At 38.2% G+C, this 26465-nt stretch overlaps 2 protein-coding genes across 9 annotated transcripts in view; one reads left to right on the top strand and one right to left on the bottom strand.

The window, feature by feature from the left end:
* Positions 1-2058, bottom strand: part of LOC105676684 (A disintegrin and metalloproteinase with thrombospondin motifs adt-2-like) — a 102863-nt gene extending 100805 nt beyond the window's left edge. For 2 of the 3 annotated variants that reach the window (XM_012374747.2, XM_012374746.2), the window contains exons 1-3: positions 1913-2055; positions 989-1823; positions 557-618 (exon numbers count right to left, since the gene is read on the bottom strand). The gene's annotated coding sequence lies outside the window, so the exon portion shown is untranslated. Of the gene's footprint in view, positions 1-556; positions 619-988; positions 1824-1912 lie in introns of all 3 variants that reach the window. The other variant, XM_012374748.2, reaches the window with a different exon arrangement.
* The window catches only part of LOC105676680 (agrin-like), a 332792-nt gene that overhangs the window by 14419 nt on the left and 291908 nt on the right, over positions 1-26465 (top strand). Inside the window, exons 1-2 of one of the 6 annotated variants that reach the window (XM_067351407.1) lie at positions 2230-2464; positions 2587-2653. The exons of the other annotated variants lie outside the window; for them this stretch is intronic. The gene's annotated coding sequence lies outside the window, so the exon portion shown is untranslated. Of the gene's footprint in view, positions 1-2229; positions 2465-2586; positions 2654-26465 lie in introns of those variants that run through there. 6 annotated transcript variants of the gene reach the window in all.

Genomic DNA, 26465 nt, shown 5'->3' with positions numbered 1-26465 from the left:
TACATTTATTTCTGTAAAGTTGGCGCATATCAGAGAATTTAGCAAGTTTAATTTATCGTTAATTTGGAACGCGGTTCGTAATGCAGCCCGGTCGATGTGATTGTCACGATTAAGTGTAGAAAAAAGATAAATTACATTATTTAAACTAGCGATAATAAATGGATATTTATTATTTATCATTTCAAATGCCGTTTGACGGTACAGCTGTTTAATTAGAGATCAATTTCTAGTTGATTTCTGCCATTTGTGTGTATATATGCGTGCGCGACGCACAGCATGGATAGTATATGCCGTTATTCGCGTACATCCTGTGGGATGTTTTGCAGTTCATGTTTGAAACGCTGAAACATGATTTTCTACCTTGCTCTTGAAAACGCATCCAACGAATTTTATTGTGTAACCATTATTTCTTTTTTAGCTACAACACGATCGTAAAATACGTTGTTCTAAAATATTTGTTATTATAATACAGGCGCGCGTAATAATATATAATAATTATTAAGATAATATATATATATATTATCTCAATAATATTAAAGTAAAATAAATTACTCACCGGTACGATGCGCAGCAGCGGAGTTGTCGTTCTTTGACGGTGTTTTGATCTGCAAAGTTGATCTATAAAATAAAAAAGTAAATCCAGATTAGTGTTCGAAATAATTAATATTTATAAAATAATTACCGCGCATATTGAACTTTATATTCGTTTATTTATGCACACGTCCAAACAAAGAATTAAATTTTCAAAAATATATTTTTTTGAATAAAGCAAAAGGTTTAGTTAGTTGAAATAATAATATACTGGCTTAATTAGTTGAAATAATAATAATATATAAAAAAAATTTCTAAAAATAGTGAATATTAATTTACTATTATAAATATTTTGCTAAATATTTAAAGTATTTTAAATATTTTATATGCGCTACATTATATATTTTATATGCAATATTTTGTGCGAATAACAAATAACAAATAAATGAATAATTACCTAAGCGTTGCTCCGCCGGCGCCCGATGCTCCCCCCGAGCTTCCTCCTCCTCTCAGTCCTCGCAGTCCAAGGCTCACTCACTCGCGTTCGCGTCGCGTATATGAAAATCGTCCCGATATTTTAAACGACGCGTACTTTATCATTTTAAGACAAAGATGTAACTCAAATATTACGTGTTCGACACTCTCCGCGATAGATTAAGACGGAAAAGCATGATATGGAAAACTGTGAGAAATAGTAAGGGTATTATCGAAGATGATAACGCGCCGATACGCATCTATCTCGTATAAGTGCCACCGTACGAATAATAACGGTACAATAGGAAACACAAGGTCGCGCCGATTCCGACTTAAAGGAATGCGAGAAGTGAGGGCAACAATGTTTACGTTGATACACAAACGCGCCTGCGCGAGAGAGAGAAAGAGAATGTGCGCGCATATCAAGCGTAACGACGAAAACAACTCCAACGCTACGAGTCGGTTTCGAATAAATAAATGTTTGATAATTGTTCTGTTTCGAAACCGACTATCGAAAGAAAATTAACCCGTATACTTTATGCGAAATTTACATCACGAATTTGACACGCTACGGTACGCGAAACGAATACGAAGTCAAACGTACTTTGTGCCGCGACACATCCATACATATAATTATAGTATAAAACGATAGAAATTCAACGATTGATTCTACAATGTACACTCATAATGAACAAAACAAACAATGATAGTCTTGCCTAAAAATAAAGGCCATCATGTACGTGGGTGTTGTGTGTGTATGTATGCACGATCAACTACTCGATATAAATCCGACGTCCTGAGTTTTCTACAAGTTACACCTAAAAAAGTACATTACATTTTAATCTTTCTGAGCAATTGTAGCGATCATTTTGCACGACTAAAATTGTGCATTAAAATCTGTACTCACTGACATCCTAACCTGCTTCGATTCACGGACGACCAGACAATCGATGAAACGTAGTTAATTGCGAATATTCGCGATGAATACATACCTTTCAACAATCGCCCGTCACTTGAATCGACACTCCCGACAAAAGTTCACGATTTTGTGCATATTTATTACGCGATTATTACGGATAAAATATGCGATTAAATAATTTACGTGCTTACTTTGCGTTCCGTTGGGCGCGAAAAGAGTGAGCGGAAAGGATGTCACTCACTCTAGCAGTCAATAGAGCAATACGCTTAACAGTCGGTAGGACACATGCTACCCTACCGGCCGCTGTGAGCTTCAGAAACAATGCAGAACGCGAATGTTTCACGAAGTAACGATTCTAATCGCGTTTTTTATCCACAATCATTACGTAAAGAATGCATAATTATTACAGAATTTTGCCGGGAGTGCCGACTAAAGTAACGGGCGATTGTTGGAATGCTATTATTTAGCGCGGATATTCGCGATCAACGATGTTTGCTCGATCGTTTAGCGATCGATGGACTGAAATAGGTTATGATTGCAGTGAGTAGAGATTTTAATATGTTAAATCATCTATAAATTCGCTCAAGAGAGCAAACATAATGTATTTTCCATTAGAGATGTAACATCTATTCAAGAATTAATCTTGGTTAAATGTAATTTAGAAGTCACGGACGACCCAGAGAGATGCATTGTTGTATAAAATTGCAAAAAGTTTTGGCAATTTGGAGCGTACGTATTACATCCAAATATCATATACACGTAGTTATATCTTTAATTATTAGAAATGTGCAAAAACTTAAACATATGATTACAAAATTAAATAATGCTCCCTGCAATACATAAAATTATCGTATTATTGTGATGGAATTGGTTGAATAACGAACCAGAGAATTAATGACGACAGACAATTCTCTATTCAGAGAATGAATAATATGAAACTAGATACTTCGTTTTGGCTTCGTTTGGCTCGAGGCATTTTTGCATCGCTTTGCTGAAACAAAATACCTCATATTTTAAAATAATTAAATTTTTACTTGTTTCCTATTTGTTCCATTTTCTTCTGAAATGAGAGAAATTTGTGGAAAATTAAGCATTCTCGTTTTACACAAAAATATGAAAAAAAAGCAGTATCAATTATTATATATACTTACAATTAAAAAGAGTATTTATTATCTAAGCGTTTTAGATGTATTATTTAAATAATCATATGTTTAATAATTCTATTTACATATATGTAAATGATAAAATTTATGAACAAAGATGAGGCGTTTTATTATTAACGGTTTATTCTTTAAAAATTTTGCACACGATACCATTCTCTACCGTTTTCCTTGCTGGAAAAATCAATTTTAATCGGAAAGCGCGAGAAGTAAAAATTTACGAACCTCTCGCGTATCTTCTGGTGAAAAAAGGCACCAGTATGCACCAGCGATTTTACTTGGTTTTATTGCGGACTCTGCCATTTATTTCGATCCAGCTTTCGCCTCGCTGTTGGGAGCTTTTGAGCGTCCATGGAACGAATAGTCCGCGGTAAAAGTGCTTAAAGCTTGCCCTAAAATGTTCAGTCCTCTGCAGGAAATTGAGGACCAAATGATTTTTAAAGGACAGATTGAATAAAAATTGGTCAAAATTAAAAAGTTCTCTGTGCTAATCTGGAAAATATTCTGCACCATGGGAAAACTAAATTATTATAAAAGAAAAGTTATAAAAGAAAATAATTTTTATTTAACAATTTGAATATATCTTTTTATAAAACTATCCTGCTTTAAATATTGTAAACATTGCAGACAAATGAAGCACATTTCTAGAATGCATAGAATAATGTAGACGATATAGTGCATTTAATTAATAATTCTCTTTTTTTATTTTTTGATAATCCGCACGCAAGTCTGTAGATAGATAAAATCTCCTTCAAGCGCACATTAAATGAACGCGTTAAATCAAAGTTTTTTATTTATTTTTGCTACGTTTGGCTGGTAAAATAGCATTTTTTCATGAAAATTTTTTTTAAAAAATAAAATTTTTTATTTATATTTAATTGTGTCTGATTATAATGAGCGATAACTACTACCGTGAAAGTTTTATACAAATCTTTGGTTTATTGCGATTTTGAATTATTTAACTTTAAGCTAAAGATATTTTCAACCAAATTTAATTCACATTTTTATTTTTATTAAATGTAATGTGATAAATAAATAGTAATTAATTTTGCGGACAATTAATTACAAATGGACATGAAAATTATACGTAGTAAAATTTAGAAAAATTTTTAATATTTTTTTATCCTTTTTTAGTATGCAAATTACGTATTGTAAGAATAATTAATCGTAAGTTGAAATTTTATATAATTTTACACGTCATTGTGCTACAAGTGATATTGTTAAATCCAGACTTGAAGGCGCTTCATACCTACACGAATGTTAATCAACCCAAGTTATTCGCTTGTGTTAATAGGATGTTGCCTTGTCGCTCATCTCGCCACTATATTGCTACATCGCTCGTCTGCTTCTATATTGCTGAAATCAGAGCGCCAACTAATCCTGGTAACAGTATAGTCCGTTGACAGTGTCTAGTAATATCCGAATAATAGTATTATTAGTATTAGACAACACTATAAATAATGGTATTACTGGACAGGAAGTCTTTTTACGACTTACTACCAACATCGAACGATTATCATTTCAATAATTAATCTGATATTGATTATTTATTCGCGTCGCGCGCGTGTGTGCGTGTGTGTGTTTACATGTTCCATATTGTTGGAAATAGTTCAGCAAATAGTTCAGCTTGGCGTCGAGTGATGTATGTATGAATTGGCACACAGTTTCTGTTTGCAATTCTAAAACTGTACTTTGTGTTTTTTACATTGCCCAACTTTTCGCATAAAGATACGCCGCAACGTAAAATGTGTTTGCGGAGTGCGAATAACCGACTTACCGATTTACCGTCGGACATAGCATTTCAACTGCTCTGTTCCGCTGTCTATTTATCGCATTTTCTTACGTGAACGTAACAAGTACACTTCTCCGCCCAAGATCGATCGTGACTATCCACTGACGCGTGCACACTTCCCCCCCCCCATCCCCCACCTTTTCCTCTCTCCGTTTTTCACTTTTTACTTCGGCTATATCCACCCTCGCAAACCAACTTTCATCCCCGTACATTGACGTTTTTCAGCTCGCTGTCTCTGGTCGCGATTTCAACCGTGTACCGTTATACCGTTATACCGTGACCTATCCCACGGAAATCGATATGCTATGCCCGAGGATATCGAACTCTTTTACGAACTGTAGTCACATACCGTTAGTTCTGTCGTGTGAGAACGCAACTCGATATAACTGCCGCGCGGAGCGCGGATTTCGATAGAAACAATCGGCGAATGTTCCGCCCGCGTCTCTCTCTCTCTCTCTCTCTTTCGCTCGCTCGCTCTCTCTCGCTTCTGACAATACATGAAATAATCTGTAAATATTGCAATTTAAATCAAGTGTGTAGTATAATTAAATGAGGCAAAATTTTAAAGCGATGAAAAAGGGAAATAAAAGTGTGTAAGAGTTTTAGGCTGCTCATTTTTGAATGCTATATTTTCCAATGTGCGAGTATATATTTTTGTTGATTTAATGATGCTACTAGAATATATTGGACAAAATGTAAACAACGCATACACACATATTTTCATAAAGTCACGTGTAATTAACATTGATGGTCGCCATTAATAAAATTGGGACACCATCGTTAATAACAATGTCCCTCGTGATCATTGTGACTCCATATGGAACAACAATTTTTGCTATAATTCACATCTATGCTATTGTTAACGTCTTAATTACATTATCCTCCGTTTATTGTTAAATATTATTGTCAACATCGACAAATGACGCAAAATATCGCGTGCGCATTATCTCTCTCTCTCTCTCTCTCTCTCTCTCCCTGATGCGATGTTACACGCGAATATCTGGTTCCAGCTTTGATAGCGTCTCTATTTTATTTTCGGGAGGAGAGCTCGAATTCGCCGTCGTGCGTATTCGAGACGCGGTTCTTCGCGGATATGTATCGCTATTCCTCGCAGAGTTGAATATTCGGCACAACAATTCACTGTTCTGCATTCGGCGTGCAAACTTCGGATCCGTAATCCGCATCCGAGCCGTTGTCATGCTACGATATCACGGAGCGGTATTACTCCGAAAACCAGGCACAGGTATGAGATAACTCTGTCATTATCGGAGAAGCGTCGTCGCGTGGTAGTTGGGGGGGGGGGGAGGGGTAATCCACGGCGCTTTACGTCGTCAATCGTCGTCGTCGTCGTCGCGGGAAACGACGTCGCGCGACCTCGTTTTCTTCCGCGGCCGGAAGACGCGCGACGTCAATTCTTCCACTCTTATTGAAAAGAAATTCATAACTACGAAGTAACGCCCCGCTTGTAGTTGCCACTTTTTCCCGATAGTTTCTCGAGTCACACAGCGCACTGCGACGCGACACCGTTGCAAAACGCGCTAATAATTCTTACGACGACTGTACTAATTGTACGGCGTGTTCGTCGCCTGTATTTTCTTAATGGACAATTTTTAGTGTCATTAGAAGCTGCAATGAGAAAAGTGGCAATTTTTTTCTGTCAAGTCATTAATAATTTTGATATATGATTAAGATCTTTCCACGTGGATCGAATGCATCGCTTTGTCCATCGTGTCTGAAATCGCACTTAGGAACTTTTCTTTGCAAATATTATAAAACAGCGTGATGAACTTTTTATCGCTTGAATACTTGAGCTGTACACGATATGAAACGGCAGATGTGACATTCGTCGTGACGGCGTCTCGCTAAAAGGAGGAAAAAAAAGCGAGGGTGGGTCGGATGACGAAGCGAAGCGGCGACGGGGGAGGGGGAATGGAATAAAAAGGAGAGTGAAAAACGTTTGCTGGCTGCATGCTTCGCGAAGGGCGCGCGGAGCGAGCGGGGTGGACGAACTCGCGGCGAGAGCGGCTGGCGGGTGAGACGGGGGGGGGGAGGGGGGTAGTACAAGGGGGTGGCATCTAAATGGAGATGTCTTGTATGTAGAGTCGCGTCGTCAGAACGATAGCAGCTCGAAGCTGCGACCGCTTCCAAGACTAAGAGACAAAAGTTGCTAAAAGGGAAATCTATCGGAAGACTCGTCTTCGTTTCTTTCTTCGAGACTTGGTAAAATAAACCGATTTCTTTCTCTATTTCAATCTCTTTTTTTTCAATTTGCATTATATCTCGAGCAGTTATATACTTAGTTATATACTTTTTTCATTTATCAATATTTATTATATTAGCAGACATTTATTTCAAAATATCACAAAGTATAGTTTTTTGTACAATTGATAACTGGACTTTTTGACGAATTCCAATCCACCTCGTTTAACGTTCTACATTGCAGTTATTTCTTTATACGTCTGCTTTATAAATGTTTGTCTCAGAATAATGAATTTATTTTTTTTGCTCTTTGAATACTACGCTTTTACGGTTCTCTCTATTCTTCTTTGCATCATTGTTCGCGTCTCTTCATCTGCATCGAACACATACTGTCTTACTCTTCCACTTTCTATTCTTTCCAGCTACGATTTATTCTACAAACAAAAAGATATCCGTGTGACGATTCTTATCTATTCTCAATGTATTTTGCTCTCACGGTTGCATTCTTTGTCGCGCGCCTTGGTTTTCTGCATTTCATCCAAACGACAATTCTCGCGTGGATGATGACGACAAACTACCACTGTATGCGCTGATGCACCGGAAATGTCCTCCCACGGGAAAGTCCCCAGGTGCTGAAAGCTGCAGAATTCTAAGATCCGTTTCGCTTGTCGCTTGTCGACATTCGACAGTGCTCCGACTGACAGCCTTTTCGGATACTTTGTTCAAAGTATTCAGAGATCGCACATGTATTTCAATGAAGAAACAAGAAAAGCATCGGTGAAAGAGGAAAGGACTTAATTCCGCCTGAACGATATCCCATGATTGCAACATTTCGAGCTGTGAAATTCAGCTATAAATAAAAAGCACCAAACTGAGGAACTCTAAATTAATTTAAAATTATTTTTATTTGTGACCTAATTGTGACATGTTGCAAAATAAATCGTCAATACTGATCTGATATTATAGAAAAAATTAGTTTTGTGTGTATAACAAATAGTTTTGCACCATTTATTTTTGAACGATGTTGTTGACATGTGACATGTGTATTAAATAACAAATTAAAAGTGTCAGTTAAAATTTTGAAGAAGACATTTATAGCTATTGCAAAGTACTGAGAAATGTGAAAATAACTGGATATGTAAGTTGATCATTTGCTGTTATTTACTTTATTATTGAAATTTGTCAAACATTATCTTCTATTTCAATAAATATACTACATCTGGAAGTGCAATAAATACACTAGAAATATAAATTGCAGTTAGTTGAACGACCTGTAACAATTTTCGAACTATGTCAATTTAAGACACACGAGAAATGTTAAACTCACCGTGACGTTGATTCGCATTTTTATTTGCTAAAAATATTTTCTTCTAGAGGATCAAATATCATCTTTCTAACTATTATTAGCATTATCTCGGTAAAAAAATAAGTCGATAATGTTAAAAATAATCGACGGCGTTTGTGCAAATGGCGCTTTTTTAAATATGCACTTGGTGTATATCGTTGAGGCGCGCAAAGTTTCTTGTCGATTCACCGCGAGCTACGCTTATTTCCTTCCATACATATGTGTGTACGCGCGCACGCGCGTGTGTGCGTGTATATACGACGTAATCCGCGAGCAAACCGTTATTTTCGAGCGATTGTTGTATCTGCTTCCGCCTAGTCTAGCCTATCGATCACCGGCGAGTAGCAAAGACCGGTAAAAGCCCACTGACTGATTACTAGGGTGCATCGATGTGGTGTCGATGCACCTTGCACTCTTCATCGATCGCGAGGTGCTCTCTATCGCGGAGAGACGCGGCTATTTATTTTCCGGTATATACCACGCGTGCCTTTCTTCCATCTGAGGGGGGGAATATTGTTACATCGGAACTCATATATTACAGCGAAGCCTGTGATCGATTAAATCCCTCTTTTATTCGATCTGTAGCGTTGCATTGGAAATTTCGGATATCCAGAATTTTCTCCACCGCGGGTTAAATTTTTTCACGCTTTTGCCACGATAAAATTATCCACAGCAGATTAGGTTACTAAAGTGTGAGATTGTTTTAGCAAAAATTTTCTGCATTTTTCCACACAACTGTGCTCTCAATCAACACTGCAAATTTTTATTCTGCAGTGTTTCGCCGTGCAGGCCGCTAAACAAATTTTTTAATCACCCATAATTTAAAAATGATAAACAATTGAATACTGTTATACATCTAGACGTAAAAATACAAAGGATTAGAGGAAGAAATAAATGTCCACGTAACATTCGTATTTCTCCGGAGCTATGAATCTCCGCGTAATATTAATAGCGACTCATTTGAGAGCTTTGTACAGGCTTGAAATGAGAACGATGGCGGAGCATTTGCTCGGCAGCTCGAGTTCTCTTAAGCACGACCCTACCTTACCATCTTCGACCCCCTGGTCGCTCACTGGTGTCTCGTCGTCGTCGAAACAAGCGGCGCTGTTTATCTCTGTATCTCACCTTCTTGGCCAACCCCTCGTAGCACTTAGACGCTGACGCGGCCTCTAAGGCTCCTCTCTGGGCGACCCGTGGCTATTCCAGCCGCCTCATTAAGCCGGTTGCACATTTCGCGCACATGAGAAATATGACCAGCATCTGCGAGCACTTTCTCTTATGACTTGAAACTGAATAGCCAAATGACTTGGCTATCGGTTGAAAATATTGACGAGATTCCTCGAAGAGAAGTTAGTCGCAAGTGGAGGATGACGTTCTCAGCTTTCAAATAAATCTTTTCGTGATAAAAATTAAATGCAGATAATCTTGTGCTATCTAATTACTTTTTTCGACTATACAAATTGGTATTTATTTCCTTTAAATATGATGAAATGTTTTAAGACAGATGATTACTTTCTCAAAATTAATAAGATATCAATACTAATTTATTATATGATCTTAAATCCTTTGAACACAGTTATTGAATTTATTATTATGTATAAGTCGATGAATATAAGTACAACTGTATAAGTATATAATTCAGCATAATGAGAAATAAATTACTCAAATCGATGAAAACTATTTTGATTGATAATTGCTCGCGTTACGTATAGAATTCCATAATACATTATGCGTATCTATAATTATATATCTATTACATATGCATGTAGCTATGCTTATGTATGTCAATCCACCTTGAAGATAGATGGCCTATAGAGAGATGCAAACACCATCTTCTCCAAGGCACTTAGGGCTTAGCTGCTATATGCGACGTCATCGTCTGCCTCATCAAGCTACGGAGGAGACCGTCACATGCAGGGCATTCAAGAACTATCATTACCTGCTCTTTTCGTACTCGAATAGATTTCTTGATCTCTTTTTTTGAGGTCAGGAATTATTTCCACATTTGTGACAATCAATACTATAACATCTATTATTCCCGAAATGTGTATCTCCGTTCGAAGTTAAGCAAGTAAGAATTATTTAAGTCGCTTAACAATCGCTTAACAATTACGTACTGTCTCCCATTCAAGATGAACAATGGTTCCTTCGAGGTATCTATTATTTTCCTTCTAGTCTCAGTTTTTCCACTTCTTTCTTCGCCGGGCATATTGCTGCTCGCCTGTTAAATTTATCCTTGTCATCCGGAAGCATAAACGACGTGACACCGCTTTGATTGGACAGGATGATAGTTGCCTCCGAGTGCAACGTCGCTGCTACGTGATGTGCTCGCGTATCAGGGATATCTATCCCTACTATAAACAGGGGTCGCGCACTACATCCTTGGATCCGCCTCACAGATACCTCGCGCCACACTTTCCCCTCTCATAGTTAGATCTCAGTTGCTACATAGCGCGGCGTTTTCGCCGCCCTCATTAGAGCTAGTTATAATGAAGGCCTTCCCTTAGCACGCCTGTGTCTTGGCAGCCTTTGCGCGCTTTGCCGGGGATGGCGCGCTCCTCGGCAGACACATTTTCCCGTTCTTCTGACGATTCGTCGACCTTGCAATTTTTCAAGTAACGTCGCCCCGGCTAATTAAATCTGTCGCTCTCGGCAGAGCGATGCCCTTCGGCTTAACATAAGCCTCTTACGTCCCGGATTAGAGATGCGTATACTTTGAAATTATTTCTCCGGAGCGGAGATGTTTCAGGAGCTTTTTCGTTCGGCTGTTTTGGACGAGTCGTTACTCTGCTTTGATACATAAAGTAACGTCAAAGATTATATTCATGCATGTGTGGGATACTTTTTTTATTCTTTATTATTTCGTTACTTCAAACGAAGCGGTATTATTTGTAGACGGTGATATTGAATTTTTTTTATTCAACTAACTTTGTAAAACGTTATTATTATTTCGAAAATATACTTTTTCAAAATATTTTTAGAAGCAAAAAGTCGAGAGTTTATCGCGTTAAAAAAAGATCTTATTGTTTGCGATACCTGGCCGAATTACCGGATTAAAGCCACCTGATATATATACATTTGCTCATCGCAAGAGTAGTTTCTCTTTGATTAATAATTGGCAAAAATACTTCTTTCTTTTGTTTGGCTGCTTGGAATGGCGCGCCACGAAGTTAGGATGAAAGAGAAAAGGTCGAAAATAATTTATTTGCTTGCTCGTCGGGGGATTGAAATGGATTCGAGGTCATGGTCATTGGTCCGGTTGATGGAAGAACGTGGATTAAGCGGGGGAAGGGGGGGGGGGGCGTCTCGTGGTGAACAGAAATCGGAAGCCGTAGGTATCGATAAAACCATCGTCTCACTCCTCTCTCCTATCGATTTATCGACATGGTTGCGGTAATGGACTGTTGCCCAGGTGATTTGACGCTATTCCATAAAGTATACTTCCTCCCCTGCAACATTCTTGGCAACACTTGCGTTAATTTAATTCATTTTACATTTTGAAGCGTGATTTTGACTTTGATATCGTCCGCAACATCCGTCCGACAAATCAGTAAATCGATAATCCGAGCTATTAATTAAAAAAATGTCTCCGAACAATTATTAAATCTTTTTGCTTTACAAGCGCGCTTCTTGAAAAATGTTTTATGGAATGTCAGAAAAGATGTCCGAGATATCTCAATAAAATCAAATGTATCACAGTAATTTTCTTATGTGATGTGTGCATCTTTTATCGCAATCGATAGTGTGCTTGCGAAATGAGTTCACGATTCTCAAATGGAAAACACTATAATTTTTGAATAAATAACTTAATCGTGTTTTTCTGCACGAAAATAAACGATATGTTTTTGATGGCACGTCAGAATACGCGCATAGACAAAGTGGAATAAAAATTCTTTCAACAAACGATCAGTACGATTTTCAATTTGAAAATAAATTTCCCGAGAAGCAATTGTTGTATCTGACAGAATCTATTTTACGACAGATGGATATTAGAAATATTACGAATCTTTCGAAAATATCTTGTGGATTGAAAAATCCGCTGGGAAGTAGTAATGTTCTGAACGTTGCGGACAAACATGACGCATTACGTTCGCGATCGAGTTTACGAACATCGCAAAATATCTGGCGAGAGCTTTAAGTCGACGTCCCTCGAGGAAGAATCGATCATCCACTCGTTACTAAGGCGAAACTTTACACCCGCTTCTTCACGAGGGACTTAAGCCACGCTCGGACTATTCGAACTAATAATCCCACCGCGCGTTAGCTTAGCCGCTACATTATCCTATTTCTCGAATTTTTGACAACGCTGTTTCTCATGCGAAAACATCGGAAGCGATACATAATCGATGTTGAAAGCTTTCTCGGTGCATTGCGTACTTTAGCGGAGTGAGAAAGAAAGGCTTAATGATAATCCTCAGTAAGGAAGTTCTGAGAGAGCATGTGAAGTTAAAAATTAAAAGATCGGATCAAGCGTGGACAGGGTTTTAGGAACTTTTGTAGCACGAGTTTTATTTGGATTTGCTTTTTACACTTAAAATATATTAAAGTATTCTGTAATAAACAGCGTAATGCTTTTTATTGTTTAATATCAAACATAAGTTGGTTTAATTCAATTGTTTTTGTTTTATTTATTTTAACCTCTACAATGTAATACAGATATTAATATCAACGATATATTAATGTAAAAATCAATGTCATTTCTAGGTTATGTCAAAACAAAGTCACGAATAGACGCAAAAGCATTACCTGGTTTTTCCTCGGTGTCTGACAAGACGTAACCGCACCACTGCCGCGTCTTTTTACGAAGACTAGAGTATTCCGCTTTTGTGTCGCGTACGCCTTTCTTTACGGTACACTTGGTCGAGGTAACAGCAACCTAAGCCACATCCAAACTGCAACCAGGAATCGTGCCAAGATTCGACAATCCTCCCGCCGTTGGTTTTGCCGGTCGCATACCGGCCCGTTGTTTATTCGCATTTGAAGTAAGAACAATCCGCGGTTCTCGTGTTTGTTTTCGCGAGGCGAGAAGATCCGTGGTCTCGAGTACTGTGTCTACAAGAGTGCTAGCTCGCGCCGTTGCAGCAGCTGTGAAGGATGATGATGTTCGTTTATGTGTGTTCGAGTGAAAGAGAGGGGGAAGGAAAGAGGATGAAGTAGTCGGGTTAGGTTCTATACGTTTCTCGGATGATTAGCGAATTTCTCTTCTTCGAGAAGAAAAAGAAAGACAGAAAGGAGAGGAAAATATAGTCGCAGAGCTTACTTCAGCAGATAAAGTCCCGATAAAGGATGTAACCGATACCTTGCTGATGTAATAAATTACATTGTACAAAAAATTAGGAGGAAAGACGAGAGCAACTCTAACGGCAGCGTTAAGTGAAACAACAATAACGGAATAATCTTCGAAGTCTTAATGCTTAATTAATTAATAATTTGGGTGAATGGGAGATTGCATGTGTTTTTCAGTACGAATTAAAAGTCCATTATTACAAGTTCTATCATTTTATCGCGGAACGTCTCGTCGACGACGGCTCTCAGGATGTACAACGGACACAAAGCACACTCGCAAGATTTTATTTCTCGATGCACCCGCCGGGGAAATTTATTTCCCGGTGAGAACACACGCGAGCATCCATCTTGCCCCAAGGGGTCCGATACGGACAATCGAGGCGTAAAATCGAACGGATTCAATTTCTGTCTTGATTCGCCGACTTCATTACTCCTTTGCACACAGTTAGCTATATACGTTAGCCGAGCCCCTCGTACATTTTACCGCCGCCCTTCGAGGTTGCGCGAGGGGTTCGCTACTTTGAGCTTCGAAAGCGGCGGGGTGTCGGTTGTCGGCCCGAGCGGTGTTGGGTTCGACGAAGAAATCACGATCGGAATGGGGAGGGGCGGACTTGCGGGACGAGTCGAGACGATAGGGTGTCTTCGGAGCTGGAGCGAGAAACGACGAGCCCTTCGTTGTCCTCCCGACAAGGGAAACTTTCTGCGAAAGCTCGAACTAACGAAAAAGCGAGGGGAAACTTTTAGGTGGTCGTCTTCGGGGGAGCTTGTCATAAACTTTTATTTCCAGGAAGATTGAAAGGAAAGCGAAAGATGATTTAATGAAACGTCTCGCCTCTCTGTTTCCGCTCAAATCTCACGATCTTCGAGACAAGTGTCGTTACGAAACTATTCTCGAAATTTTGTGTATACAAATTGAACGTTGATATCCGAATGGGAATGTAATACACATTTGAGGTGAACGCGAGACAAATATTAGGCGGCGCGTTTAATTCTATTCTAAAAATACAAGCCGATGAATGTAGAACTTGCCACTCCTATTTGCTCGATAGAATTTGGTTTTCGCGTATTTGGCGAAGAAATTAGGAAAGAGACGGGGAAAATGGAGGATAGGAAAGAAGAGAGAGTGAGAGAGAGAGAGGCGTAGGTGCGCCTAGTGCAAAAGGCAAGGATATTACGAGCGAGTAGGGAAACGGTCGAAGTCAGAGCTAGAAAGGGTAGAATTTCGAGAGTGCTCAAATTGGATCAGGGAAACTGAAGGAAAAGCCGCGATGAGACAGTACCGGCGGGCGGGCGCGAAGAAGAAAACGAGAAACAGAAGAATGGACTTAACGAAATGCGACATTCACTTTTCTCCGAGCATTACAAGGTTTGCTCATGGAGACTTGCGGAAGAATAACAAGGGTCGAGTTATACTTTCAGCGAGTATAATGTCATCAAAAATATTGTTGATTTCTTCCCGCGGCGGGAAAGGAAATGGTGGAAAATTTTTTTTTTTTTAAATAACCCCATTATCTCCACTTGTATTACCTTTTACACTGCGCGCGTACACAATTGACTTTTCTAATGGACGACAATGCTATTTTTCCTCATTTGAAGAGTGACAGCGACGCGCACGCTCCGTTGAATCGCTCCATTGTTAATTTCCCGACTTATTGTTCGGGCACTTTACTTCTCAGTCGGCGATTCGCATAATACAACATATCCTCACTCGTTACGTCGTAATCAACGCGCATATTGCGGCCCGGGACTCTCTAGATTCTATCTTCAGACATTTAAGCGCGTTCCACGAGGGTTTCTCGCGTAGCTCGTAAACGGTAGCGCCAAGTCCCTAATTTCCATCGGCAAACCCACGCGCGCGCTGCAACAATATGCGCGCGTTCGCTATTTGGCGCTTGATACACGCTCCCTGCTGCGACTTCGCGGTGGATTCAATTCTGCCGGCCGTCGCGTTCCGCCTGTGTTCGCGTATAAATGCAAATGAAAATGCGGTCCGATGCGGATCGGGAACGTGACTTTTGTGCACTGTTTTGCCAGACCTGAAACACCGGGAACAATCGGAAACGAGGTTTAACCCGGAGGACGCACGCGCGTGTGTACGTCCATTTCGGATTTGCAAGTCTGTATCGGGCGGTTATCGGATCCACGTGTCCCGTTTTGTCCTACCAGCCGCGTATATTTTTTTCCCTTTCTTTTTTTTTTCATCCACTCCTCTTGTTTCTTCTAACGAGCATTGTGCGCAACGGAATTCTGGACGACACCGGTCGTCGGTTTGATTACCAGTATTTTGTTTTGTGTTTTTCTCCTCTGCTCTTCGACCTCGTACTTCACTAGTTTTTATCAAGATGAATCTAGTTTTTCTTTCTCTGTTACTTTTACGCGGGCTGTAGATATTTATTTCCTTGGACGTTTGGTCTTAATACGTTCGATAATCAATATTTCCCGAGCTATTTTCGGTACCCGAACAGGTCCGACTTTAAAATAACGAAGGCTAGGCTTTGCGCTTAGCGGCGGAAGATTGTTGATAGTTTATAATTTTTTGTAAGGATCGATCGTCTAGCAGTTTAATCGAAACTCTTCCTTTAGAAATGCAAAATAATATTCAAAATTGACCCGTGATAGATTTTTCTTCGAACTATACGAACTCCTGAAGTTAGTTCTAAATATAGTAGCTTTGATATCATCCATATACTTGCTTTATGGAAATCTGATTGTTGTCTCGCCATGTCAATTTCAATTATTCAGGAAACTGTAATGGCGCAAGTTATCGGACGCATGAATGCATTCAGTTACGCGCGATGATTATGCAGACGACTAATTCCATGGTCGGGGCGATAACACGATCAACCATAAATACGATAATGCGTGTTATTTTGAAAAAAAAAAAAGAGTTTTGATAATGTCTCAACGATAAGAGATCTCTTATCTCCCTTAATACAGGTTAGAATCGAAATTTCGCATGATCGAGCAGGATTCGCTGAAGCTTGATGACGCTATCGCGCCGTTTCGACGAATGACGCACAGATGCGCGTCAATTAGACGATATGCGAGGCAAGGAGAAATTCTATGCTCGACCGGGCAGGCAAGTGACGGGACGGGGCGAGTGAGAGGGTCGGGGACAGCCGGCGAACACGGGGTTAATTACTTTCCGTGCGCCTCAATGGGGTTGAAACCGCCGGCTCGATGTTGCACGAGGGACGCGTGCGAGTGACAGCTGCCTGCTTCCTTCCTCATTGCATTATCGATGATCATCGATGCTCCAAGAGCCTTCCTGCTCTCTCCAGAAGGAAAATGTGCCGGATCTATCGGTGTAATGATTTTGACGCGACACTGATACTGGGATTATCCGCTTAAGAGATCGCGCAGGCTACACCGATCCGCCGATTAAAATCATCGACCTGGCGTTTCGAACAAAATCCGATGATCAATACAGTATCGTTTAATTGGAATTTCTGTTTAAGAAAATGAAATGAAATTTTGCAGAATAAAATCCAAATTCAAAGCAAGTTAATTTAATAGTTTGATTCAAAACAGTTTAATTAAATATAGTGAGGTCGGATTTTGCGTGACAATTCGGCAACATTTATGAATTTGTGAATTATTTTTATTATATTATGAATTTTATTATCATAAAATAGTATAAAATGCTGTCAAAATGAACATTTGGGTTTTAGCTTCAGGATTTCTGTTGCTTCTTGATTGCTTTCGGCGACGTTTTTAAAAACCATCTTTCACTTGTAGTTAGGACACTTCTGGAGTTATTTTTCACCACAATTCGGACGATAATTAAAAATGTGGACATCTTATACGTTTATTTATTCCTTTAATGCCGGAAGATGGATTTATCACGGTGGATTTATTATGCGTTATGTTCGCCCTTTCGCTCATTGATTCATGAGAGTCCCTTCGGATCTTCGGCTTAAGCTTCACTCGGTGCGTCGTAAATTTAATCCGAGGATCACAGAAATGATGGGGCTTGGAATCGGACTATGATCTTAATACCTAATCCCGATTCACAGCTGCGTTTCTGTCTCTTTTGTAAAGTATCATTTCCAAGTTCTGCGGAAGCAATACTCAGATGCCGAGATGATTGACTCTCCATTTCGACTTTCTCCTCTATTTCTGCTTCGCGTCTCTTCTTTTCTTCCTCATCTACTTTGTATACGTATTCGATTCCGTCACGTTGAATACCAGCCCCCGCCGATCGATGGCCGAACCAACGATATTTACATTCGCGCGCCGTGAAGTGTAACACGATTGTATCATTTTCATAATTACATCTCGTTATGTTAATATCGCTAATTGAGATATGATTGAATAAAGAGGTAACAAGAAACTCTTGGTATTGGAAGTGCACAATGTTACGTCAATTACAATAAAATGATCAGTGCGTACAATTTCTCCATTGACTGCAAACATCTTGTCGAGATTCTCGAGACAAGGACAGATATGCTACTCGCAGACATAATGATCCCTTCAGGCCGTTCTTCCTGTTTTGGTTTCACGTTCAACCCCTTGAGGTTTCCTCCTCCCCCTCCCCTTTGTTCTTCTCACCGACTGATACTCGTGTAAGACCAGTCAAACATAACTCTTGTCAACTGCGATGGCCGTGCAAAACAAGCGGAAGTCACCCTCCTCTTCAGATTGGCCGTCGCGTCAGAGGTGGCGGACGCATCCACGACCCTTTCATTCCCTTTCACTCGTCGCACCCTCTTTCGCGCCGCCGCGTCATCCCGCTGTCGTCACGGCGGGATTAACTTCCTTTGCCACGCGAAATCAAATTATCAAGTTTTCAAGCGCAGCGGAAAAGGTCCGCGCGCGGCGGTCGGCAACCGGACCCGAGCCGTAGTTTGATTAATTATTTAAATCGCACGGCCTGCTAAAAAATACACCGCCGCCGCTCTTACATATGCGGCCGAGCCGTTGCAATTCCCCCCCGCCCCGCCCCTGTCTCTTTTCGTTTCCCTTCTCCTTCGTGGATGCAGGTCTCCCGCAGAATGCTAAGCTGAATTATCGTGCGTCGCTGGTCATCGCTTATTTCGACAGCGCGAATAAGCAAAACAATTTTGTATCGTAAGTTGCTTTGTGATATTTTTTATGCTGGAAGAAATTGACTCGCCGCCAAGATAAATGAATTTTAAGACAAACTTCTTAATGATTAGGAGAAAAAAATTGTATGTGTTACGTGATAAATTAGTGGATAAAAAATTGGAAAGATATCGTATTTCATATAAAATCGATCATCGTATCTGCGCGCGCGCACAGGCGTATTCGTTTTACACGTCTCGCCCGACTTGTGTGTGGAATGCATTGTCTGAAACTGCTTTAATGATAGCGAAATTTGTTATATAAATGTGACGTACTCGTATTAGCCGAATATTTCATGAATAAATGCATGGAATCAAGCTAGTTTCAACCTTGGGTGTTCCAAAGTTACAACATTGGAATTCCAATAAAGTATGTTTTTTTTTTTAACCAATGCTCAGTCGATCTTCAATTTTTGCATTTTATTTCGTGCGTTGCTTATTAATAATGTTTTACATACGTTTCAGTATTTTTAGCATTTTTGTTGGCGAACATTTCCAACGAAATTCCTTGACACGATTGTTGTTCCATATTGTGTATAGAACATTATTTCTATCTCCAGTCCAAACTTAGGGTATGTTATATCTTTGTAAAACTTGTTTCGTAGAATCGATCGCGGCCGTCAGTTCAGGCAAGCCTAAAATAAATACGAAGATTGATATTTGGCGAGCGCCTGTCGTGTTACATTCACGACAGTTTATTCTTATCGACAGATCGCACGGAACGGTCGAATAGTGTTCGCCAGAAGTGCATTCGGACGAAGACGAAGGTCAGTCCATTCGTTCGGCGGTCATGAATCGTGCTATGCATAGTTAACGTGTCGACTATCGTTTATTATATCTTTTTGCCAGAATACCAAAGGCGAGGTTGGTAATTTGCATATAAATATGTCGAAAATTGTGCAAACGCATCTGAAACTGTTAAAATACATACGTAATCTTTAAAATTCTTGAGTTGCAAGATTAAATCATATTATTTTTGAAATAGAGAATTTAATCAGACTAAAACACAAGCGCGCGCCATTTTTTTCTTTCATTAATTCAAAGAAATATATCTATAACTTTATTATTATTATCACAATTTACAACTCTGTATATAGCGTTATTTAATAATTTAACAATTATATTTTTATTTACTATTTATAAATATAATATATACAAGATGTAATCACTTACTATTTTTTCATCCACATATAACAAAAGTTTTGCAATTTTAATTTCTCCTGAATTAAAAAAAAGGCAGAAAAAAAGAATAAGCAAGAAGAGTCTCGTTTCTGTAATATTCTATCATCTCTAGTTAGAATATTTTGAAAATATTTCTTGCAAGTTATGTTTGTGAAATTTTTAAAACACTTTCTATTTTAATTAAAGAAAACATCTGAATATACGTGATTTAAAGAAGTGTGTTCTCTTTAGAATTAGCACAAAAAAGATACAATAATATATATTTTGTTTGTTTTTATTTGTACCCGTCATTCATTTCCGTTTTAATTAAATTTGGAAAATTTGTACTTTTGTTTATTACCAACATTGCACGGAGTTTCAATCCCGTTAACGTAACTAATAATTTTTTGTAAAAGTTTCTATAATTTAACGAATATCTATAATATTTTATATTATTTCTTATTGCATTGTATTTTTTAATAATAAAAAATACAATGCAATAAGAAAAAGGAAAAAAATTATATAGTTATTAAATTATTATTAAAATTTTTTTAAGCGTTTACATCTTGGTTGGAAATAAAATGCAATGTCAAACATATTTTTAGTTTTCAAACAATTATTTGATTTAGGTAAAATAAATATAATACTTTTCTTCACATAACTGAACAAATTAATAACAATAATAATTAACAATAATAATTATAATTAACAACATTTTCTTTTAATTTTTACACGTATAATTATAATTATAATATTAAAATAGATTGTTAATGCATTTTAAAGATAATTATTTGGACGGAGTGCAAACAAAAACACATAAAATTGTACAATGTAATAATAGCAATGTGCTATATAAATTACATATTAGAAAGAATAACATTATATCAAATTTAGGAAAATATGAGCTCATCAATACAAGTAATATTATTCCAGAACGTATATAATTGTGTGACGTATTAAATTGTACATCAAATCGTATTAATAAGTTTTAGTTTGTTTTATAATTCTACTAAATACTATTTTTACTTATAAAAACTGAAATAAATAATATATTTATTATTTGAGTATTTTTCCTCCGATCATTATGTTCTAATGTCGTCGTCAGTGATGGCAATTAAATTATTCGCAACAATACGGCAATGTAATTTTTGCACACTCAACAAATTACCAATGTACTCTAATACAGAAAGATATTTTAATTAATATTTTTTAATTTTTCTATATATTGCGATTATTACCATTAGAAAAAATGCAAACTCAAAAATGGTATCATAAAAAAAGATTGAAAATTAACAGAACTCCATTTAAATCTATATATTATTATTTCTATATTATTTTCCAATTATTGTCCAATTATTACGACAGAAGTTAAAAAATTAAAGAATTTTTTAGAGTTTAATTTCTTAAATATTTCTTTACTTTTTTACTTGTCTCATAAAGAACAGATTCTAAATTAACATAGTTCTTTTTTAATCACATTATTTTGAATTATTATTTATATATTATCTTTATCAAGAAAATTGTTTATCAGGTAAAAACGGATTAATTTGTCCACTTCTTCAATTTTGTGCCTCGCCAAATTGACGGAAATCGATTAAATAAACAAATGCAAACGCTAACGCCTTATTTAAAAGAGGCTATTATACTGTTTGTTGGGCTTTTCGGATTTGTTTTCTCAAAGTTGATCCGCAAAATGACATTAGTTATCTACATTTCCATTCGACAATTTTTATACTAAAAGGAATTGAAAGAGACAGAGAATATCGTGTGTGAAACTATACGTAACTTATTTACTGAATACGAGCTGTACATTATTTTACAACGGATAGTTATCTAATAGCGTACGTTAGAGTAATAAACTTTCTGGTAGATAAATAGTGGACCGAATATAATCTAGGGCCGCATTTATCCCGGTAAACATTGGAATTCTATCCATCACATTGATGAATCGTTTACGCTGAAGAAACTGACACCCCACGCAGTTACGCAGGCTTAAGTTTTCTCAGGCATAGTTCGGCCAAAAGTAAAAGCATCGATCGTTCGTGTGAGTTTACACAAAACAGCGTTGGCCGTATATGAAGCACACATTCTTTTAACCGTCATTAGGATTTTTTAAGAGAAAAAATTTTTTAAAGGATTTGACACTTGTGTAACATTGATATTAAATGAATTGAACGATTTTCCACGCATCTAATTGAAAATAAAAGAGGGTTGTACTTTCATTGCACAGCAACGCGTGATAAACAATCTGAGAGATTCAATGATTAATATCTTATATATTGTAATAAATATGATTTCTCGTTAATCAATGCTATACATTAGATTTTGGCCAATAAGATTTTTAGTAGTAATGCATGGAAAATTAACACCATGTGTTATTTTTATTTTTTTAATTATAATACTTTGATACGACGATGAGAATGATTATTATATAACAATCCAAGTTAATCGGAAATCATGTGTCTTGTAATCACTATACGTGGTTAAGCCGGTTTCTCGAATTATAAGCGGATGGTAGAAACGCGATCGATCAATAGAGGATGCCGCTTATTATTCTTGTTATCGGTAGACGAGTCGGAACGCGACATTGGAAATATGTCGAGTTCTTTCAGCGTGCTTTTAGATGTCGTGACGCGAAAGAAAATGCGCGTGCAAGACGTTTTTGATTGATTATATTTCAGCAAATATCGATAATAATTAGACTTATTATTGCGGTATAAGTTATATTAACCGGAAATCTTGCTAAATTAGTTCCAAATCAATCTTTTATCTAATCTTCAATTTGTTTTGTACTTGTAAGATTTAACGCTCGGTGGAATTTTTAATTGCTGTATCGTGTATTCAATTTTTATATTGGAAAATGGAGCACCAAATTTCTCGGTTTCATTTTCAGCATTTATGAACTTCTTGAAAAAAAAACTTTTGCAATGATTAGTGCAACACGTTGGACGTCAGCGAAATAAGTAGACAGATCGCGGAACAGGTCTTTTTCGGGTTCGCGACTGGTCGGAAAATGGAGGAGCAAATAACGTGCCGCGCGGAAGGTGTGTGAACGTTGTCACACAAGTTCACTCCGTTCCCAGTACCGAACTAGTCCGACGCTGTTGGGTGCAATAGCCCGGAGCCTGCCGCGCGCAATGCACAGACCCGACGGGCCAGATAGTGCGCCGCGCAACAAAGTCAGGACTTGGCATGACAGTTCCGAAGCTCGTGCTCGGGATGCGTCGTTACTTCGGGGCGGATGCCTGCCCACACGTGGAGAAGCCTGGCCGGAGTCGGTACACCCTAGCGCCGGGAACACGTATTACCACGACGTGTCAATTGTTCGCGGAAGACCGGAAACTTACTATCCCTTGCTGTAATCCTGTTCGGAACGTGCCGAGTTCCTGGACGAGTTTCAAGGCCGACGAAAGTTCTCCAATAATGCGCCCTCGCTCGTTCAATGCGCGCCGCCTCGTACCGCGTGCTCGTTTCCGCTTTACTTGGGTCAACCGACGGAAGTTGAGAACGCGAAACGAGGTCGAGAGGCGAAAAATTGCGGTGAGCTGTTATTCCCGATCCCGCGTTCTACGAGACGTTCAATGCGGTCGTTTGAATCTATTTATCACTCTTTTATTTCACATTTTCCCGACGATATAAAACTATAAAGTATGGTAGTAGAATTAAAAGAAAAAATATGATAAAAAGAAGTTTAAATTTGACACGAGAAGTAGACTGAAGAAAATATTCCACGCGCAACGTCGCTCCATTAGCTTTGTTATCGCGGTATCGTCAACAACTAGGCGCGCATACGCGCCTGCATTTGCGCGTATGTGAACGTGTACGGACGACGCCTTGCCGCGGGCCGGTGTTAATTAAGTAATTTCAATTAAAATTCTTCAAAGTTCTCGCCGCTTTTGTGCGCTGTCATGAGCCGACATCTTTTCCGCGGGAGTTGGACGAGCACTCGTCACCGTAAACAAGCCTTACCTGCTTCAACTTCTACGCCAATTTGTATGCAAAACTTGCCGCGTAAGCACGTAACCATATCAGAGAGACACCATCGGTTGACGTCCCCGCGCTGTCGACGACACTACGAGCATCGAAATGCTTTGTTGCTGAAAAAATACGCTTTCAAAGTATTAGATTATAGCGCGAATAATAATTTGCGGCATCAAAATTTGAATGCAGTATTCGAACTGCTTTGATTAGTTACCTTAAAAAAGTAAATATTTTGGAGATGAAAGAGATAGATAGAAATGCTTCAAATTGTAATTCTTTCTGTTTATTATCTTTATATTTCTTGTTTGTTTTTATTTTGAAAAAAATGAAAGTTTTAATTAAAAAACATGCCCCTAAATGTGTTTTAGCTTGAGATACAAGAAAATACAGCGATTTATTTTCAATGAAAGAAATTTATGGATCTATTATTGAAAATAAGAATTTTTAGAAATGTGCGCGATTGTTAATTGTTAAAAATTAACAAAGTTGAAAAAGAAATAAAACATGTACAAAATAATAAAAAATATAAGAAACGAGGATATTCGTGCTTAAAACGCTGATTGTCATTCGCTAATTATTACAATTTTCTTGTTTGTTATATTAGTGTGTTAACAATCTTCATATAAAAAAAAATGAAAAATCTTTTAAATCTTTTGATCAGTAATTTGATCATCTTCAGTAACTCAGGCAATATAATGTAACGAACAAGAAAATTGTAATAATTAGCGAATAACAACCAGCGTTTTAAGCACGAATATTCTCGTTTCTTATATTTGTTCTTAAAAATTACTTTTCTTATCTTTTTTCAATCACATATAGTTCCATTTTACTTCGATAACTTATTTCAAAATATTGTAAAAAATTTTTTTAAAGTGTTGAGTTTGAGTACATTTCAATAATTCTTAATAAATGTTGCCTTTTTTGCATATGGTATTAAATATGGCGCTTAATAATTGACTAATTGTTTATACAAAAAAGCTTGGGAGCTGCTACAATACATTTATCCGCATATGTCGCATAAATGGCAACGAATCTTGCGCCATAAAATCGCATTTGATTCCATAAAAGTTGGATTAATAGCGAAAACGCAATTTTGCCGCGACAGTTTCGGCGCGTCATTGCCGTATAAACCGGAATGGGGTTCATTGTCGGACTGGGCCGATCTCTACAGGTGCATTGTTAGCGGTAATGCAAGGTAATAGAAAGTGCTTTGACCTGACGCTGTTGAAAATTAAGTGACCGCTGTCGAACCATTGAAATTTATACCCCAGTGCTTTGACCGGGGCGCGGCTCGCCCCAAAATCTGATTCGATACGGGGTTAGTAATTTCAGCGGCTCGCAGACTCGATAAAAGGGAAAATTACGTCCTGTAGCACGACAAAGCGCACACGACCGAGTTTGAAATGGCATTTTACCGAAGGAAATGGCTCGCCGCGTTTTGTAATATATGAAATTTCGCCTGCTCCATCGATTAGTCACTTATCAATAAATGTTTGATTACTCTAAATACGTTTTACTGTTATAATGAAAATCTTATTCGGCATTAAGTGTGGGTATCTGATTCTAGCTCTTATTTTCTTAAATTATGCACGAGGTGAGAATCAGGCGTGTGAGAATCACTTTTATAAAAATATTTACAGTTTTTAAAAAATAATTACAGTTTTCACTTTAAAATGTAAAAATTGATCAAGTTGACAGCTGAAAGTTAATTTAAATTCTCTCTTTTATTACAAACACACATGCTATATACAAAAAGTAGCACGTGTCAGTCCCAACACTGATGACAGGCTTACGTGTACTGTATTGAAGACTCACTCGCTATCAGAACATCGCGGATGAGATTACTGCGAAACCGTGGACAAAGTCAGAGAAAAAAGGGCAGACAAGCGCGCAACAAAGGATGCGCGTGCGATTTGTGCTATCACGCCACTGCCTCTGCCTAGATATATCCTTGCTGCGACGGGTTAGTAGTTTACGATCCGGTATTCGTTGTCCTGACAAAGTGGAATTTGGGCATTAGAATCCGCGACCTCGGAAAACGAGTGGGACGACGGGGATGCCGGAATTGTGGATCCGGCGTGCTCTCGCTCGCAAAAGCTCGATGTGCACGCATGTACAATGTGTGCCAACGCGCGTATATTCGTTATCGTTTTTCGCATATAGATATATATATATATATGTATGTGTGTGTGTGTGTGTATCGCGGGATATGCGCCCTGCGAGAAAACACTGCTGATTTTTATTAGCGCCGCGCAACGTTCAGCACATTTTTGTCTACGCAACATTTTTCTCTCTAACAATTCGTGACAATGAAATATTATCCTCCGCGATACGCGTAAAGTGCACAACCTACGATATCGTGTATTTTTTTATCGCTGTACTTCAGCAGTGCTCAACTTCCTGCTGTTTGTCGAAGTTTAAGCAACACCGCACGGCATGACATCCGAGTCGCTTTTCTGAAAAATTCCTTTCGCGTGAAATAACTTTTGCGCGAGAAAGAGGTTAAATTGTAAAAAGAAATTGCACAAGAATT

The sequence above is a fragment of the Linepithema humile genome, chromosome 3 (assembly GCF_040581485.1).
Source record: "Linepithema humile isolate Giens D197 chromosome 3, Lhum_UNIL_v1.0, whole genome shotgun sequence".
NCBI classification, from domain to species: domain Eukaryota; kingdom Metazoa; phylum Arthropoda; class Insecta; order Hymenoptera; family Formicidae; genus Linepithema; species Linepithema humile.
Note: the sequence above shows the minus strand (reverse complement) of the source record. Positions and strands in the feature narration are given on the sequence as shown.